Source organism: Rutidosis leptorrhynchoides, chromosome 5, assembly GCF_046630445.1.
Source record: "Rutidosis leptorrhynchoides isolate AG116_Rl617_1_P2 chromosome 5, CSIRO_AGI_Rlap_v1, whole genome shotgun sequence".
Taxonomy (NCBI): domain Eukaryota; kingdom Viridiplantae; phylum Streptophyta; class Magnoliopsida; order Asterales; family Asteraceae; genus Rutidosis; species Rutidosis leptorrhynchoides.
In genome coordinates, this window is record NC_092337.1 from 151,666,363 (window position 1) to 151,683,869 (window position 17,507).

Consider the following 17,507-nt stretch of genomic DNA (forward strand, 5'->3'; position numbering starts at 1 on the left):
ACAAGCAGAAACAGAAGTCGAAACAGGTTCGATTAGCAGCTGCAGAGCTGCACTCTTCGGCTGAACAGAAGCAGATGCAACAGTAGTCTTGTGGGTGTTTGGGTTGGGTTTATGTTTTTGATTATAAGATGAACAGAGTTGACATGAACCAGATCATATTGCAAAAAAAAAAAAAAATTAGATAGATAGTTCAATCATAGTACCAGATTGAAACTGAAAACCAGCTGTGGTGTTTGATTGGAGGTGGGTTAGGTTTGGCCGAAACATAACTAAAATAGCTTCATGTATGACTTGATCAAGAAAATATAATCGTTTATGATTTTGATCTTTTAAAAGCTGTAAATATATACTGTATTTTGTATTACTTGATTGTGTTGAGCAAGAAAATGTATAGAAGCTGCAGTAGAAACATATACATAATAGCAAGTTGTAGTTGTAAGAAGACTATCCTGCAGCCTGGTTCAAGTAGCAGTTGCAAAACAAGCTGTTACAGTCCAGTTTAATGGTTTCAATGGTGGTGTTAGGCGATGGAGTGAAGGATGAATGGTGACGAAGAGTCGTAGGTGGTTTGAGTGGTGATGGTGGTTGTTTGTTCACCGGACAGAAATCTAAAGAGAAGAAGGAGAATAAGATGATATGTGTGATTTTTCCATCCTATAATATCCCATATGTATACATATATATTAAATATACCTAAGTACTCATTTAGTGGATATGAAAGAAACAAAACCAATAACTAGTAAATTAATTCGAGTAATTGAAATGGAATAGATAGATGGATTCTGATTGGCATATTACATATATATGCATACAAGCACAGTAATTAAATATTAATATAATATAAATTAAAATTTAAAACGTGTGATAAAGTTAGCCGTCGTTTACTATTTTATTCACGGACTAAAATTCGTACTCCGTTGATAATGGATAAAAGTACACAGAAAAATTCCAAATTTTTATTTTAAACATCTTAATTTATTCTAACCATTATTTTATAAGAACGGTCATTTATTGTTTAAAACTATTAAATAAAAATTTAATCAATTGTCCGCGCTCGATCCCGACTAAAATATAAAAAAAAAAAAAAAAAAAAATTTAATAATTAAATCCTAAATACATTTTTAATAAGTCTATAACTTATATCGCTCATTTTTGGATCACCAATTATTTTAAAATCATATAAGTTCGTATTAAACTTGTTTAATATCCGTCGAATGGTAATTGAGTGTTACTGTCGTTTACTAAATAGATTCGAATTCACAAAATATATATTTAATATACTTTATATATTAATTTATAGATGTTTTAAATAATAATAATTATAATATTCTATTTTTATTTTATTTTACATAATAGCAGTAATATATAATATTTCAAATTATATTTCCAATTACCATTTATATATATATATATATATATATATATATATATATATATATATATATATATATATATATATATATATATATATATATATGGATACACACTTAACTATTTACAATTAATTGTTCGTGAATCTTCGAGAGTAGTCGAAGGGTAATTGAATACATGAACAAAGTTCAAAATTTTTGAGATTTAGTTTAATAGACTTTGCTTATCATGTCGAAATCATAATAAGATAAGGTTTAAATTTGGTCGAATATTTCCGGGTCGTCACAGCCATAACCTTACCTAACCATATGTTCAAACTGATTAAGGGAAAACCAACTGCTAAGGTCATTTTAGACTATCTTGATGTCACATATGATGGTAAGGATGAGGTTAGGCAAAATAAGATCATTGCCTTGAAAAGAGAATATGAAATGTTCTTTGCCTACAAAAGTGAGACCCTTAAGCAAACCTTCATTAGTTTAACTCCTTAGTTGCTGACTTGGATACCTTGAAAATCAAGTATACTGATTTTAAACAGGTCAACAAATTCATTGTCTCACTGCCTGCTAAGTGGAAACCTATTACTAACCCTTTAAGAACCACAGAGACCTTAAAGAACTTTGACATGTCATCTTTGTATGGTACACTTTGGAACCATGAGAAGGCAGAAGCCAAACTTGAACTTAATTTAAAAAAAAAACTTTAAGTCTGCCCCCACCACTTCAAAATCTACAAAGACAGATGATACTGCTCTTGTTGTTACTGCTAAAAATAAAGCTCAAAAAGCTTTGCTGGTTCAAAAGTTGGTGGCAGAAAAAGAGGCAGCTGAAGATGATGAGGGTAGTGGTACTGGGTCTGGGGAAAGCAGTGATGATGAGGATGTTGAAGGGTTTACTGAAGGTATGGCTTTGCTGGCTAGACAGTTCAAGAAATTCAACCGTAGTAGACCAGTAAGCTATACAAAGTGAGTAAGAAACCATGTGCTAGGTATGGTAGTAAATCAGTCGAGGGGCCCAAATCTGAGTATTACATTTGTGGGAAGGTAGGACACTTTGCATCTGAATGCATGTTCAGAAAACCTTCATCACATGCTAACTCTTTTTCAAAAGCTGAAAAGTACAAAAACAAGTACAAGGCAACGAAGGCCCAAACGAAGGAGAACTCAAAGGCTGATAAGAAGGAGAAGAAACCAGTAAAAGTGCTAGTTGTTGAACGTCATGACTGGGATTAAACCAGTTCATCTTCATCTACTGATAGTGAAACTGATGAAGATTGTGTTGGTTATGCTACTGGTAAAAAGTTGTGTTTGATGGCCAGAGAGGTTGAGGAGTTTGATGAGGAAGATAATGGTACTACATTTTTGGCTGATATGAGGGAAGCTGATCTTAAAAAGGATTCACCTCAATGGAAATCTGAAATGTTGTATAAGGTTGATAATTTTCGAACTTATACTGACGATGAAAAGGCTGAAATGTTTGACTACCTGAGAATTGACTTAAGCACAGGCAGCAAAGGTGAAGAAGTTTTCAAAACTGAAATTAAATCTTTAAATGAAAAACTTAAATGCAAATCTGATGAAATTAAGATTTTGAAAGATGAAATTTCTAAACTTGAAAAACAAAATTATGCTTTAAAATCTCTTTTCTCAGATGTAGCAGTAGTTCAGAACCAGCTTACTGACCTTAAAAGGGTGGTAGCCTCTTGGTGTACATCTGTTCAACACGCAGCCAAGTGCATTAATGAGCAGATGCCTGCCCAAGTTGAGGCATTCTTTGCTGGTGACTATACTACTGTTGCTGCTCATGCTGAAGTTGCTTTCATGGACCCTGTTCTTGAAACTAATCTTAATGCTATCTTGCCAAATACTTTTGTTAAGATAGTTAATGGTAACAACGTCTTCACAAATAAGTTTGTGAGATCTACTGCTAACCCACCACCTACCATGAAAGAGAGTATGGAGGATGAAGAAAGAACAAGAGAAGCTAGTACCTCAACTGATGAGATTACTGACCCCTCTAGCATCTACTACATGACTCCTAAAGAAAGACGTATAAAAATGGAAATCACTAAAAATAATCGAAGAAAGTTAACTGATTCCCCTTCATGTTCAAGTTCCACCAATGCTGAGCCAGCTGACGACTGGTCAACCAGTAACTGCAGACAAGCCAGTAAAACGTAACATTGGCAAGTCCAGGGTAGCAGTTAAGATTTATACTGGTCAACCAGTATCAGTAAAAAAGCTAGTAACTTCCCACACTGCTCGTCAAATGACAAAGGCAAAGCAGTATACCATGATTATGGTACTGGTTCCAAGAAGAAAGCTGCCCATGAAGGAAAAGCCAAAGTGGACCAAATTGTGGACTCGTGTGGTGGTCTGTCTATCACTGAGATAATGACTGTCAAGCTAGACCAGATTATTCAAACTGTATCCCAAAGTCGGCCTAAACTTATTGAACCCATCAGATCTGTGTATGACCAGCCACCAAGACCAAAAGTGAGAAAATGCTACAAATGTGGCAGCAAAGCTCACTTGGCCAACCAATGTACTCAAACCCAAACCCCATCTGCTACTACCTCTTCAAGTAGACCAGCTGAAAGGAAGAGATCATCAAAGATGACCCTTCCAAAACCCATCCTTGGATGGGTTCCCAAAAAGAACTAATCTCTTAGCTACTTTGCAGGGCATTCAAAACAAGAAAATCTGGTATCTCGACAGTGGATGTTCGAGAAATATGACCAGATGTAAGTCCTTGGTGATGGACTATCAAGAAAAAGATGGTCCAGTTGTTTCATACGGAGATAATTTATTGGGTTATACAAAGGATTTTGGTACTTTAACAAATGGGAATGTTACATTTACTAATGTGGCATATGTCGTTAGGCTTAAACACAATTTACTTAGCATAAGCCAACTGACAAACAAAAGAAAGATAGTCCAATTCAGAAGGAAAATTGGCACTATTTTTGATAAGATGGGGAAGCCACTGCTGACAGCAAAAAGACATGAGAACATTTATCAAATTGACATGAACACAGCAGTCACAACAACTGATATATTTTTTTATTCAAAGGCAGTAGATAACCAACCTCAAGTGGTTATGGCACAAGAGACTCTCACATCTCAACTTTACAGATTTTCATAAATTTTTAAGTAAAAAATTTAGTCTCTGGGCTACCCACTATGTCTTATGTGAAGGACAGATTGTGTCCTGCTTATGAAAAGGGGAAGCATTACCATGCATCATTCAAATCAAAGCAGAATTCATCTGTGGAGAAACCATATCCCTTACTTCATATGGATCTTTTTGGTCCTGTTAATGTAGCCAGCTTTAGTGGGAAGAGATATACACTAGTTATTGTTAATGAATATTCCAGATTCACTTGGGTGTTCTTTTGAAGCAAAAGAGTGAAGTTGCTGATAAAATTATCAATTTTATCAAAAGGATGGAGTTACCGAATAGGCAATTGGTGAAGCAGCTAAGAAGTGATCATGGTACAGAATTCAGAAATGCTACATTAGAAGAATTTTGTGCTGACAAAGGTATTTCACAAAACTTTTCTGCTGTGAGAACACCTCAAAAAAATGGTGTTGTCAAAATAAAAAATAGAACTCTCATTGAAGTATCAAGATCAATGTTGGCTGAGTCTAGATTGAAGAATTCATACTCGGCAGAAGCTGTGAATACTGCCTGTTTAACCCAAAATAGATCTTTAATAGTGAAAAGACATCAGAAAACTGCTTATGAAGTTCTCAAAAGAAGAAAACCCTCAATTTCATTTGTTCGAAGTATTTGGCACTCCCTGTTATATTCTAAACAATAGGGACCAGCTTGGCAAATTTGATGCTAAAGCTGATGAAGGAATATTTCTTGGATATTCCAACATGTCAAAGGCATATAGGGTGTACAACAAAAGATGGGGTTGTTTTGAAGAATCCATTAATGTTACATTTGATGAAACTATCCCCATCTTATCTTCTGGTCAAGAAGACGAGGAGTTACTATTTAAAGAGCCTACTCAGCAAGCTCTTGATGATGAAGAAGAACCAGTAGCAATTCCCTCAGCAATCCACGCTGCTGGGTTTTCTGAAGATGAGATGGAATATTCAGTTCCATCCGTGTCTAAACCAAGTAGACCTACTAGATCTACTGAAGTATTACAACTTGAGCAGATGTCTACTGGTTCTGAAGGATCAAAAGTTGGTACTGGTTTCACTAATAATGAACAACAGTCTCCTATTGTTGTGCATACTGATGAACCAACTGATGATCAAGATGATGTGTACTCTACCACAAGCTCACCTATTCATAACACTGGATGGACAAGGGAGCATCCAATTGAGCAGGTTATTGGTAATCTGGCTAGTGGTGTTAAAACAAGAAGACATGCAACCAGCAACTTTTGTATGCATGTTAATTTTGGGTCAACCATTGAACCTACTTGTCCTGAAGAAGCAATGAAAGATCCTAGCTGGGTAGGAGCTATGTAGGAAGAAATTTTCCAGTTTGATAGGAATAAAGGATGGACATTGGTACCCAAACCTGATGATGATGAGAAGAAAATCATTGGTACCAAGTGGGTGTTTAAGAACAAGATGGTTGAAGATGGGATTGTGATCAGAAACAAAGCTAGATTGGTAGCTCAAGGATTTAGGCAAAAAGAAGGGTTAGATTATGGAAAAATGTATGCACCAGTGGCTAGGATGGAAGTTATCAGATTATTCTTGGCATATACTGCTAAGATGAACTTTAAAGTGTTCCAGGTGGATGTTAAGTCTGCATTTCTAAATGAGAAGCTACAAGAAGAAGTTTATGTCAAGCAGCCACCTGGTTTTGTAAGTTATAAATATCCAGACCATATCTACAAATTAGACAAAGCTCTTTGTGGCCTAAATCAGGCACCTAGAGCATGGTATGAGATACTTCATGTATATCTCACTGGTTTAGGTTTTAAAGTTAGAACAATTGATACCACTCTTTTCTCAAAGGAGATAGATTGTGATCTCTTACTGGTATATATATATATATATATATATATATATATATATATATATATATATATATATATATATATATATATATATATATATATATTATTTATAGGTCTACAAATGAAAAACATAGTCAAAGGTTTTAAAACTAATGTCAAAGATATATGAAATAAGCTTACAAAGAGATTAGCAATACTTTCTTGGATTGCAAATTAAACAACTTGATGATGGAATCTTTATAAGTCAAGATAAATATATTTATGATATGTTAAAGAAATTTGGTTTGACATGTTTAAAAGACATAGGGACTCCAATGGTAGCATCCATCAAAATAGATGCTGATCTCAATGGTGAACCAGCCAATATCACTGAATATAGAGGTATGATTGGGTCCCTACTTTATCTTACAGCCAGCAGACCATGTATTATGTTTACCACATATTCTGTGCCAGATACCAAGCTGATCCTAAAGAGTCACACATGCTGGCAGAAAAAAGGATATTTATGTATCTAAAAGGTACTGCCAAACATGGTCTTTAGTATCCCAAAAACCAGGATTTTGAGCTAGCCAAGTATTTAGATGCTGATTTTGCAGGATGTAAAATAGACAGGAAAAGTACTACTGGTGGTTGCCAGTTACTGGGTGGAAGGCTAGTCAGCTAGACAAATAAAAAGCAAAATATCGTGTCCACGTCTACTGCTGAAGCAGAATATGTTTCTGCTAGTGGTTGTATTGCTCAAGTACTATGGATGCAAAGCCAGCTGAAGGACTATGGTGTTCATGTTAGAAAAACTCCAATCTACTGTGACAACACCAGTGCAATTGCCATTACCAACAATCCTGTGATTTACTCAAGGACAAAACACATCGACGTTCGATATCACTTTATAAGGGATCATTTTCAAAAAGGAAATGTGGAGCTGCACTTCATATCAACAGATCAACAGTTAGTAGATCTTTTCACAAAGCCCTTAGATGAGAAACGCTTTAACTATCTCATCACTGAGCTGGGTATGTGATAATGCTAAAACCGATCACATATTTCATAGCATTATCCTTCAAGAAAGACAAGCTTTTAGTTGCAGTTGTTCTATTTACGAGTGATATTCGTTTAAATAATAAAAGGTGAAGACAAATGACAGATTCGACGATTTGAAGACGCAAACGACCAAAAAGCTAAAAAGTACAAAGTACAATCTAAGTTGCTCAAATTATTGATGAGAAACGTCTAAAAATTACAAGAGTACAAGCCGCAAAAAGCAAAATACTATTAAATTATATGAAAAGACGTTCAAAAATCCAAAACCGAGACATGAACCAACTATCAGCACGCGACGCAACGGACCAAAAATTACAAATCAACTACGCACAAGAATATAATATAATATATAATTAATTATATATATTATTATATATTATATTTTTAAGCAGCTCAAGTTTAATTAACTATAGTGAGCTGGATTCCAAATCTCCGCACTCGCGGAGCTGTGAAGCACAAAACCTCCGCACTCGCGGAGCACAATAGTTCAAAGTGGGCCTATTAAAGGCCGCGCATTCTGATCGATTTCAACACACCTTTTCTTTTCCTTTCCCATATCATATACGATATATATATATATATTTATATTTTATAATTTTAATTTTAATTTAAGTTTAATAATAATAAGGTTATATTGGCGAATATATTAAGTTTGTAAGTCAAAATTCTGTCCGTGTAACGCTACGCTATTATTAATCATTGTAAGTTATGTTCAACCTTTTTAAATTAATGTCTCGTAGCTAAGTTATTATTATGCTTATTTAATGCCGAAGTAATCGTGATGTTGGGCTAAATATTAAAGACGGGGTAATTGGGATTTGTACCATAATTGGGGTTTGGATAAAAGAAAGACACTTATTGAAATTAGACTATGAGCTATTAATGGGCTTTATATTAACTAAATGATACTTCGTAAATTTAATATATAGACTTATAATTTGACGTATGTATATATATATAACCACATACGCTTGACTGGGTACGGTGGGCGGGATATCTATAAATACCAATAATTGTTCATTTTACTGGACACGGAACTGGATTAATAGTTAATGGACTAGTTGAAACAGGGGTGGATTACATTTAAGGGTAATTGGTGTAATTGTTAACAAAGTAATAAAACCTTGGATTACACGCAGTCGATAACCTGGTGTATTCATTAAACAAAGTATTAAGACCTTGTTACAATTCGAATCCCCAATTAGTTGGAATATTTGACTTCGGGTATAAGGATAATTTGACGAAGACTCTCGCACTTTGTATTTATGACTAATGGACTAATATGGACAAAACCGTATGGACATATCAAATAATCCAGGACAAAGGACAATTAACCCATGGTACTAAACTAAAAACAACAAGTCGAACATCATGATTATGGAAGTTTAAATACGCATAATTCCTTTATTTCATATTTAATTGCAATTTTAATTATCGCACTTTAATTTATTGTCATTTTAATTATTGTACTTTTTAATTATCGCAATTTTATTTATCGTCATTTTTATTTATCGCAATTTCATATCGTTATTTACTTTACGTTTAAAATTAAGTTATTTTTAGTTTTAATATTTTACATTAGGTTTTAACTGCGACTAAAGTTTTAAAATCGATAAACCGGTCATTAAACGGTAAAAACCCCCTTTTATAATAATAATACTACTTATATTTATATTTATTTATATTTATACAAATATAGTTTTAAAAATATAGCGTTAAACTTGGCTAGTTCCCTGTGGACGAACCGGACTTACTAAAAACTACACTACTGTACGATTAGGTACACTGCCTATAAGTGTTGTAGCAAGGTTTAGGTATATCCACTCTATAAATAAATAAATAACTTGTGTAAAATTGTATCGTATTTAATAGTATTTTGTAGTAAAAATATAACTATTTTGTATACACCTCACATAACATCAAGTATTTTTGGCATTGCTGCCGGGGAAAGCTAAACGCCGAAAGCGCAACGCTATAAAAAAATTTAGTTTACTTTTGTAAAAATACGTTTTAATACAAAAATATAAAAAGAAAAACAAAATATATATATATATATATATATATATATATATATATATATATATATATATATATATATATATATATATATATATATATATATATATATATATATATATATATATATATATATATATATATATATATATTTTATTTTAGAGTTTATATATATAAAATTATAAAGTTTCTTTATTTTTATTTTAGTTTTTTAAAATACAAGTTTTTATTTGTTTATTTAAATATTTTATAAAAACAGAAAAAAAAATATATATATATATATAAAATTCACTCGGCCTGGTACTGTAGCAGCCTAGAACCTGGCCCGAAACCCTACTCCATGCGACCGCATAGATTTATAATGCAATGACCATGCGATCGCATGGCCTGATCTGACACGCCACAGTTTGACTTCCAACAGCAATAATTACGGATTATTAATTATTATTATTATTTATAATTATTATTATTATAAACCCTAATTAGGGTTAATTAATTAATTTAGTTTTTAGATTTAATTTGTATTTATAGTTTAAATGTTTTAATAAATATATAAAATTAATACTTTTATAAAATAAATAATATAAAAATAATATTTTTATAAAAATTGTACTTTTTACAACTTTAAGTTTATTTTTATATTTTGTATCTTTTTATTTGTTTTAGCGTAATATTTGTATTTTTCGTTCGTATTTAGTTTTAAGTCATAGTTTTTGCCATAGTTATTTTTATTTCTAGACTCTTAGGCTTTGCCGTAAAATCCCTTAAGTGCTCTTTCTTTAGACTAAGATTTAGGTGCTTTAGAATTTTACGACGTTGTTTATCGCTTTAGTTTTTATATTTTAGTACCTTTTTAAGATATTGCCGTTTTGGATATAGTATTTCTTTTAAGCTTTAATATTTTTAGACGCAACTTTTAATTCTTAGTTTTAGACTTTTAAGTTTCGACGCGCTACGTTCTTTTTATTATTTTTCAACTTTTATTTTTCGACATTTTCCGACGCACTCTTTTTCTTTCTTATTTCTCGCCGCTCTAGTTTTTAGGACATAGAATTTTCTATTTTTTCTCTAAAATTTCTTTAAATTTCAACGAAAAATTATTTTAAGTGGTTAAATTGATAGACATCCAAAATTTCCTGGTTCGTAGTAATATTTGGATTTGTTAGTGGCGAGTTGTGGGCTTCCGATTTAAAGGGTCCTGGCTACCTGCTGCATCTATTGGCTATTCGAAACGTGGGCAAAATCAGAAAAGTCTATTAATTTGATAACTTATATAATTTTTATCTTTTATAACTAATAGGATATTCAGTGAATGCACCGAGCAAAACGTTCACCACCTTTTATACGTTCACCACCTGTAACTCGATCAAGACATCTAGCCAATATTGTCGCCGTTGATTTTTCTTTAGAATCGTCATCTAGTCAACCAAGTACTCCAATTCAAATTTCAGATAATCCATTTTTTGAACCCGACCTCACAATTGAGAATCCGGAGGATATTCAGGGACAATTCAGAGATCCTGAACCATTAATCTTTCCTCCGGAACCACCAATCATTCAAACGGAAATTGTCGAGGAACAACCCATTAAATCAGAATCCTCTAGTGATTCAGATTCAACAAATTCAATCATGGAAAATTTGGAACCTCTAAGTATGGAAGACCGAATGCGAGCTAAACGCACTGGCCAAGGTCACGCAATTACTCAACCTGACATTAATGCGCCAGATTATGAAATCAAAGGACAAATTCTACATATGGTAACTAATCAATGCCAATTTAGTGGTGCACCGAAGGAAGATCCAAATGAACATCTTCGTACATTTAGTAGGATCTGTACTTTATTTAAAATCCAAAAAGTTGAGGATGAACAGATATATCTCATGTTATTTCCCTGGACTTTAAAGGGAGAAGCCAAAGATTGGTTAGAATCGTTACCTGAAGGGGCGATTGATACATGGGACGTTTTAGTTGAAAATTTTCTTAAACAATTCTTTCTGGCATCTAAAGCCGTAAGACTTCAAGGAGAAATTGTTACGTTCACACAAAAGCCAAACGAAACTCTATATAAGGCGTGGACAAGATTTGGAAAGTTATTGAGAGGATGTCCGCAACATGGTTTAGACACTTATCAAATAGTACAAATATTCTACCACGGATGTGACATCACGACAAGAAAATACATCGATATAGCAGCTGGTGGTTCCATTATGAAGAAAACCGCAACTGACGCTTACAAAATTATTGATAACACTGCTTCCCACTCACATGAGTGGCACAAAGAAAAAGATATCGTTAGATCGTCTAAAGCGGCTAGAGCCGATTCTAGCCATGACCTAGATTCCATTTCCGCAAAGATAGATGCTGTCGAGAGACGAATGGAAAAGATGACTAAAGATATTCACTCAATAAGAATTAGTTGTGAGCAGTGTGGAGGACCACATTTGACAAAAGATTGTCTCAGTATTGAACAAACAATGGAACAAGGAAAGAATGTTTCATACATGAACCAAAGGCCTGGAAATAATTATCAGAATAATTATCAACCGCCAAGACCGATCTACAATCAAAACCAGAATTATAATCAAAATGTTCCATATAACAATCAACAAAGTCCTAGCAATCAACAAGTACCTAATAATACTTACAATCAGCAAAGGCCTATTTTTCAAAACAAACCACCACAAACTAGTTGAATCTCAAACGCAGTTTTTCACATCTCAGAAACAAACTAATGAACAAAATGCTCAAACATTTAGAGATCAACAAGCTTCTATTCAAAATTTGGAACAAGAAGTAAGTAACCTAGCAAGGTTAATAGGTGAAAGAAAACCGGAAAGTCTACCTAGTGATACAAATGCTAACCCCCAGAATGAAACAGCTAAAGCCATTACCACAAGAAGTGGTATTACACTTAAACCACCTGAAATACCTATAATTTCTGATGACTCTATTCCTACTCCACAAGAACCACAACCTGAGCAAGATAAGGAAACAGAACTGGTAGTTGAAAAGGTTAATGAAGATAACACAATTAAGGCTAAACCTTATGTTAAACCATACCAACCACCACTTCCTTACCCGAGTAAAATGAGAAAAGAAAGACTTGAAGCCGAGCAATCCAAATTCTTGGATATGTTTAAACAAATAAATGTAAATCTTCCTTTCATTGATGTGATTTCAGGAATGCCTAGATATGCTAAATTGTTGAAAGATCTAATCATAAATAGAAAGAAAGTGGAAGAACTCTCGGCTATTACTATGAATGCTAATTGTTCTGCAGTACTGTTGAATAAGATACCAGAAAAACTATCAGATCCAGGAAGTTTCACAATTCCATGTTTTCTGGGTAGTCTTAGTTCAATAGAAGCATTGGCAGACTTAGGTGCTAGTATAAATTTAATGCCGTATTCACTATACGCTAAACTAGACCTTGGAGAATTGAAACTAACACGAATAAGCATACAACTAGCCGATCGATCAGTAAAATATCCTAGAGGGATAATGGAGAACATGCTAGTTAAAGTTGGTACTTTAGTATTCCCAGTAAATTTTGTTATTCTGGACATAGAAGAAGATTCTAGAGTTCCTCTCATATTAGGAAGACCATTCTTAAACACGGCTAAAGCAATAATAGACGTGTTCGGTAAGAAACTGACCCTAAGTATAAAGGACGAGAGTGTTACCTTTTCTGTTGATAGAGCCATGCAACAACCGCAATCTGCAGATGATACATGTTATTATATTCAAACTATGGATTCACATGCAGAATTGTTAGAAGAATTTCCAGAATTACAAGGAACAGGAGAATGTTCTTTAGGAGAAGGAACTGAACCAATTGATGAAGATGAAATATTAGCCGCACTTATTGCTAATGGATATGAACCAACAACAGAAGAAATTCAAATGCTAAAAGAGGAAGACAGATATCGATACAAATCATCGATAGAAGAACCACCGACATTAGAGTTAAAGCCACTTCCAAACCATTTGGAATATGCTTATTTACAAGGTGAATCTGAATTACCTGTAATAATATCGTCTTCTCTTACTGAAAATGAAAAATCTCAACTCATTTCTGTGCTAAGAGCTCAAAAACCAGCTATTGCATGGAAGATTCATGATATTAAAGGAATAAGTCCTTCGTATTGCACACATAAAATCCTTATGGAAGAAGGTCATAAAACGTATGTGCAACGCCAATGAAGACTAAATCCTAATATGCAAGATGTTGTTAAGAAAGAAATTATTAAATTGCTTGATGCAGGTTTAATTTATCCAATTTCTGATAGTCCATGGGTAAGCCCAGTTCAACGCGTACCTAAGAAGGGTCGCTTGACTGTCATCACAAATGAAAAAATGAGCTTATTCCTACTAGGACTGTAACAGGATGGCGTGTTTGTATTGATTATAGAAAATTAAATGACGCCACCAGAAAAGATCACTTTCCCTTACCTTTTATTGATCAAATGTTAGAAAGATTAGCCGAAAACAGTTACTATTGTTTTCTCGATGGTTTTTCCGGATACTTTCAAATTTCAATAGCCCCCGAGGATCAAGAGAAAACTACATTCACGTGCCCTTATGGTACTTTTGCTTACAAACGCATGCCATTTGGACTTTGCAATGCCCCTGCAACCTTTCAAAGGTGCATGATGGCGATTTTTCATGACATGATAGAAGAATGCATGGAAGTTTTCATGGATGACTTTTCAGTCTTCGGTGATACATTTGAATCATGTCTAGTCAATCTTGAACGAATGCTTATTAGATGCGAATAATCAAATCTAGTTCTTAATTGAGAGAAATGTCATTTCATGGTTAAAGAAGGCATCGTTCTTGGTCATAAAATTTCAAAGGAAGGAATTGAAGTTGATAGAACTAAAGTAGATGTAATTGCTAAACTTCCACATCCCACCAATGTTAGAGGAGTTAGGAGTTTTCTAGGGCATGCCGGTTTTTACCGACGTTTCATAAAAGATTTTTCTAAAATTGCCACTCCTATGAATAAACTCCTAGAAAAAGATGCTCCATTCATCTTTTCAGATGAATGCATCAAATCTTTTAATATTCTTAAAGAAAAACTCACTAATGCACCGATCATGATAACTCCAAATTGGAATCTACCATTTGAACTTATGTGCGATGCAAGTGATTTTGCAATGAGAGCCGTTTTAGGACAAAGGATTGAAAAACGATTTCAACCTATTTATTACGCTAGTAAGACGTTACAAGGAGCACAAACGAATTACACAACTACTGAAAAATAACTCCTTGCTATTGTCTTTGCTTTTCACAAATTTCGTTCATATCTCATTCTAGCTAAAACGGTGGTCTATACTGACCATTCTGCTCTTAGATACCTATTTTCAAAACAAAATGCCAAACCACGATTAATCTGTTGGATCTTACTCTTACAAGAGTTTGATATTGAGATCCGAGACAAAAAGGGAGCAGAAAATCTTGCCGCTGATCATCTTTCTCGTCTTGAAAATCCTGAATTAGAAGTTCTAAATGAATCGGCCATACAAGATAACTTTTCTGATGAATATCTATTGAAGATAGATTATAATGAAATTCCATGGTTTGCAGACTATGCAAACTATTTAGTATGTGGATTCCTTGAAAAAGGGTTGTCGTACCAAAAATGAAAGAAATTCTTTAGTGATATAAAACACTATTTCTGGGAAGATCCACATTTGTTTAAAAGTTGTCCCGATGGAATAATACGCCGATGTGTATTCAGGGATGAAGCTATTAAAATCTTAAACCATTGTCACACAGAACCAACAGGAGGGCATTATGGGCCTCAACTCATAGTAAGAAAAGTTTACGATGCTGGATTCTATTGGCCTACAATTTTTAAAGACGCGCACCTTCTTTGCAAATCCTGTGATGCTTGTCAAAGGGCCAAAAAAATAAGTCAACGTGATAAAATGCCACAAAATGTCATTCAAGTATGTGAAGTATTTGACATTTGGGGTATTGATTATGTATCTCATAATAATCTCTACATTCTCGTTGCCATTGATTATGTATCTAAATAGGCGGAAGCACAAGCTCTCCCAACTAACGATGCACGAGTTGTAGTCAACTTCTTAAAACGTCTTTTTGCAAGGTTCGGAACACCGAAAGCTTTAATAAGTGATCAGGGTACTCATTTTTGTAATAATCAACTTGAGAAAGTTCTCAAAAGATATGGAGTAACTCATAAAATCTCTACTGCTTATCATCCACAAACAAGTGGACAAGTTGAAAATACCAACCGAGCATTAAAACGTATTCTAGAGAAAACCGTAGGATCAAATCCGAAGGAATGGTCCATGAAATTGAAGGATGCACTCTGGGCTTTTAGAACAGCCTACAAAACTCCAATTGGAACCACACCTTTTAGACTCGTTTATGGAAAAGCATGTTACCTTCCAGTAGAAATTGAACACAAAGCATTTTGGGCTTTGAAGACATGTAATCTTGATTTACATGAAGCTGGACGTCTACGGTTAAGTCAATTAAACGAATTAGAAGAATTAAGACATGAAGCATATGAAAATTCGTTAATCTATAAAGAAAGAACGAAGAAATGGCATGATAAAAGAATCAGAAGTTTAAAAGAATTTAAAGAAGAAGACAGAGTTCTTCTTTTCAATTCACGATTCAAGCTATTTCCTGGAAAATTGAAATCAAGATGGTCTGGACCATTCATAGTCAAAAGAGTTTTCCCATATGGAACAATATAGTTAATAAATTCAAATGGGATTGAATTTAAGGTTAATGGTCACAGAGTTAAACATTACATACATGGTCCGATGAAAGTTGACAATGAAGTCAATCATAATTTCACCACCCAAGAAAACCCTCAGAATGAAAACATAAATATGCTATCAACAACATATGAAAAACCAAAATTAGAAGACGGGGAAGCTTCAAATTGGAGTGATGAAGAAGAATTCTTATACAAACCTCCCATTCCAAGAAACGAAGAAAAATGTGAACAAGAAGTTCAAGTAGAAGTGAAAGAACCAAGAAAAGATCACTTGGAAAAGGGTAGCAGACCAACTCTACTTACTAAAGTAGGAGACACAGCTGAATTTATCATTTATTGCTTGCTTAACGATGGTGCTATGTATAATGGACTCGCAGATTTAGGAGCAAGTGCAAATGTTATGCCTCTTTCCTTATACAAAAGATTAGGTATGGGTAAATTAAAACCAATCAAAATAGGTGTTCAATCATTTGACCTAACCATTAAACACCCGGTTGGAATAGCAAATAATTTACTTGTTAACGTGGGAAGTTTGACCTTTGTTGCAAGCTTCATAGTTATTAATATGGAGGAAAACCTTGATATTCCTCTAATTTTAGGTCGCCCATTTTTAGCAACCACCGAAGCATTCATTGATGTAAGAGAAGGTATAATGACACTTAGGGATGGTGATAAATCGGTCACCTTTGTGAACCGAAAGTCTAGATCTCCACCAACCAAAACTGTTAAACCAATAAAAACGCATAAGTGTGGGGAAGATGAAGAAACACTTAATGATGATCCGATAACAAAGAACCCCGTTGATGATACGAAATTAGATGAACCCGTTTTTAACAGTTCAACGAAGAAACTTTATAAACAGATTCACGATGCTAGTATTAAGGGAAACTTTAAGTTATGTAACCGATTAGTATCCAATTTATCGCCAAAAGAAAAGGCGATGTTAGTTGAATTTGTGAAAGTTACGGAGGAAATCAACAAATGGATTGAAGCAAAAGTAAGAGATATACAAGTTGTTGATGAACCAATTGACAATGAAGTTAATCACAAATTCGATACCATAGCTAACTAAGTGTGGCGAGAATCGAATCTTTTTAGGGTAATATGTATTTCTGTTAGAGTTAGTTATTCTGTTTTCGTGTAGTTCTCGAGAATGGAATCCGAATGGTCTTTCCCTAGCAGACCCTAAAGAACTAGTCTTCTCCCCCCATTCTGATTTTTTATTTTTTTTAGGTTTTACGCGATGAAAAATTCCTTTGATCTGAACCATGGTCTAATGCTACATGCTATGATTACTAAACGTAATAATGACACACTTCCGAGTGAAC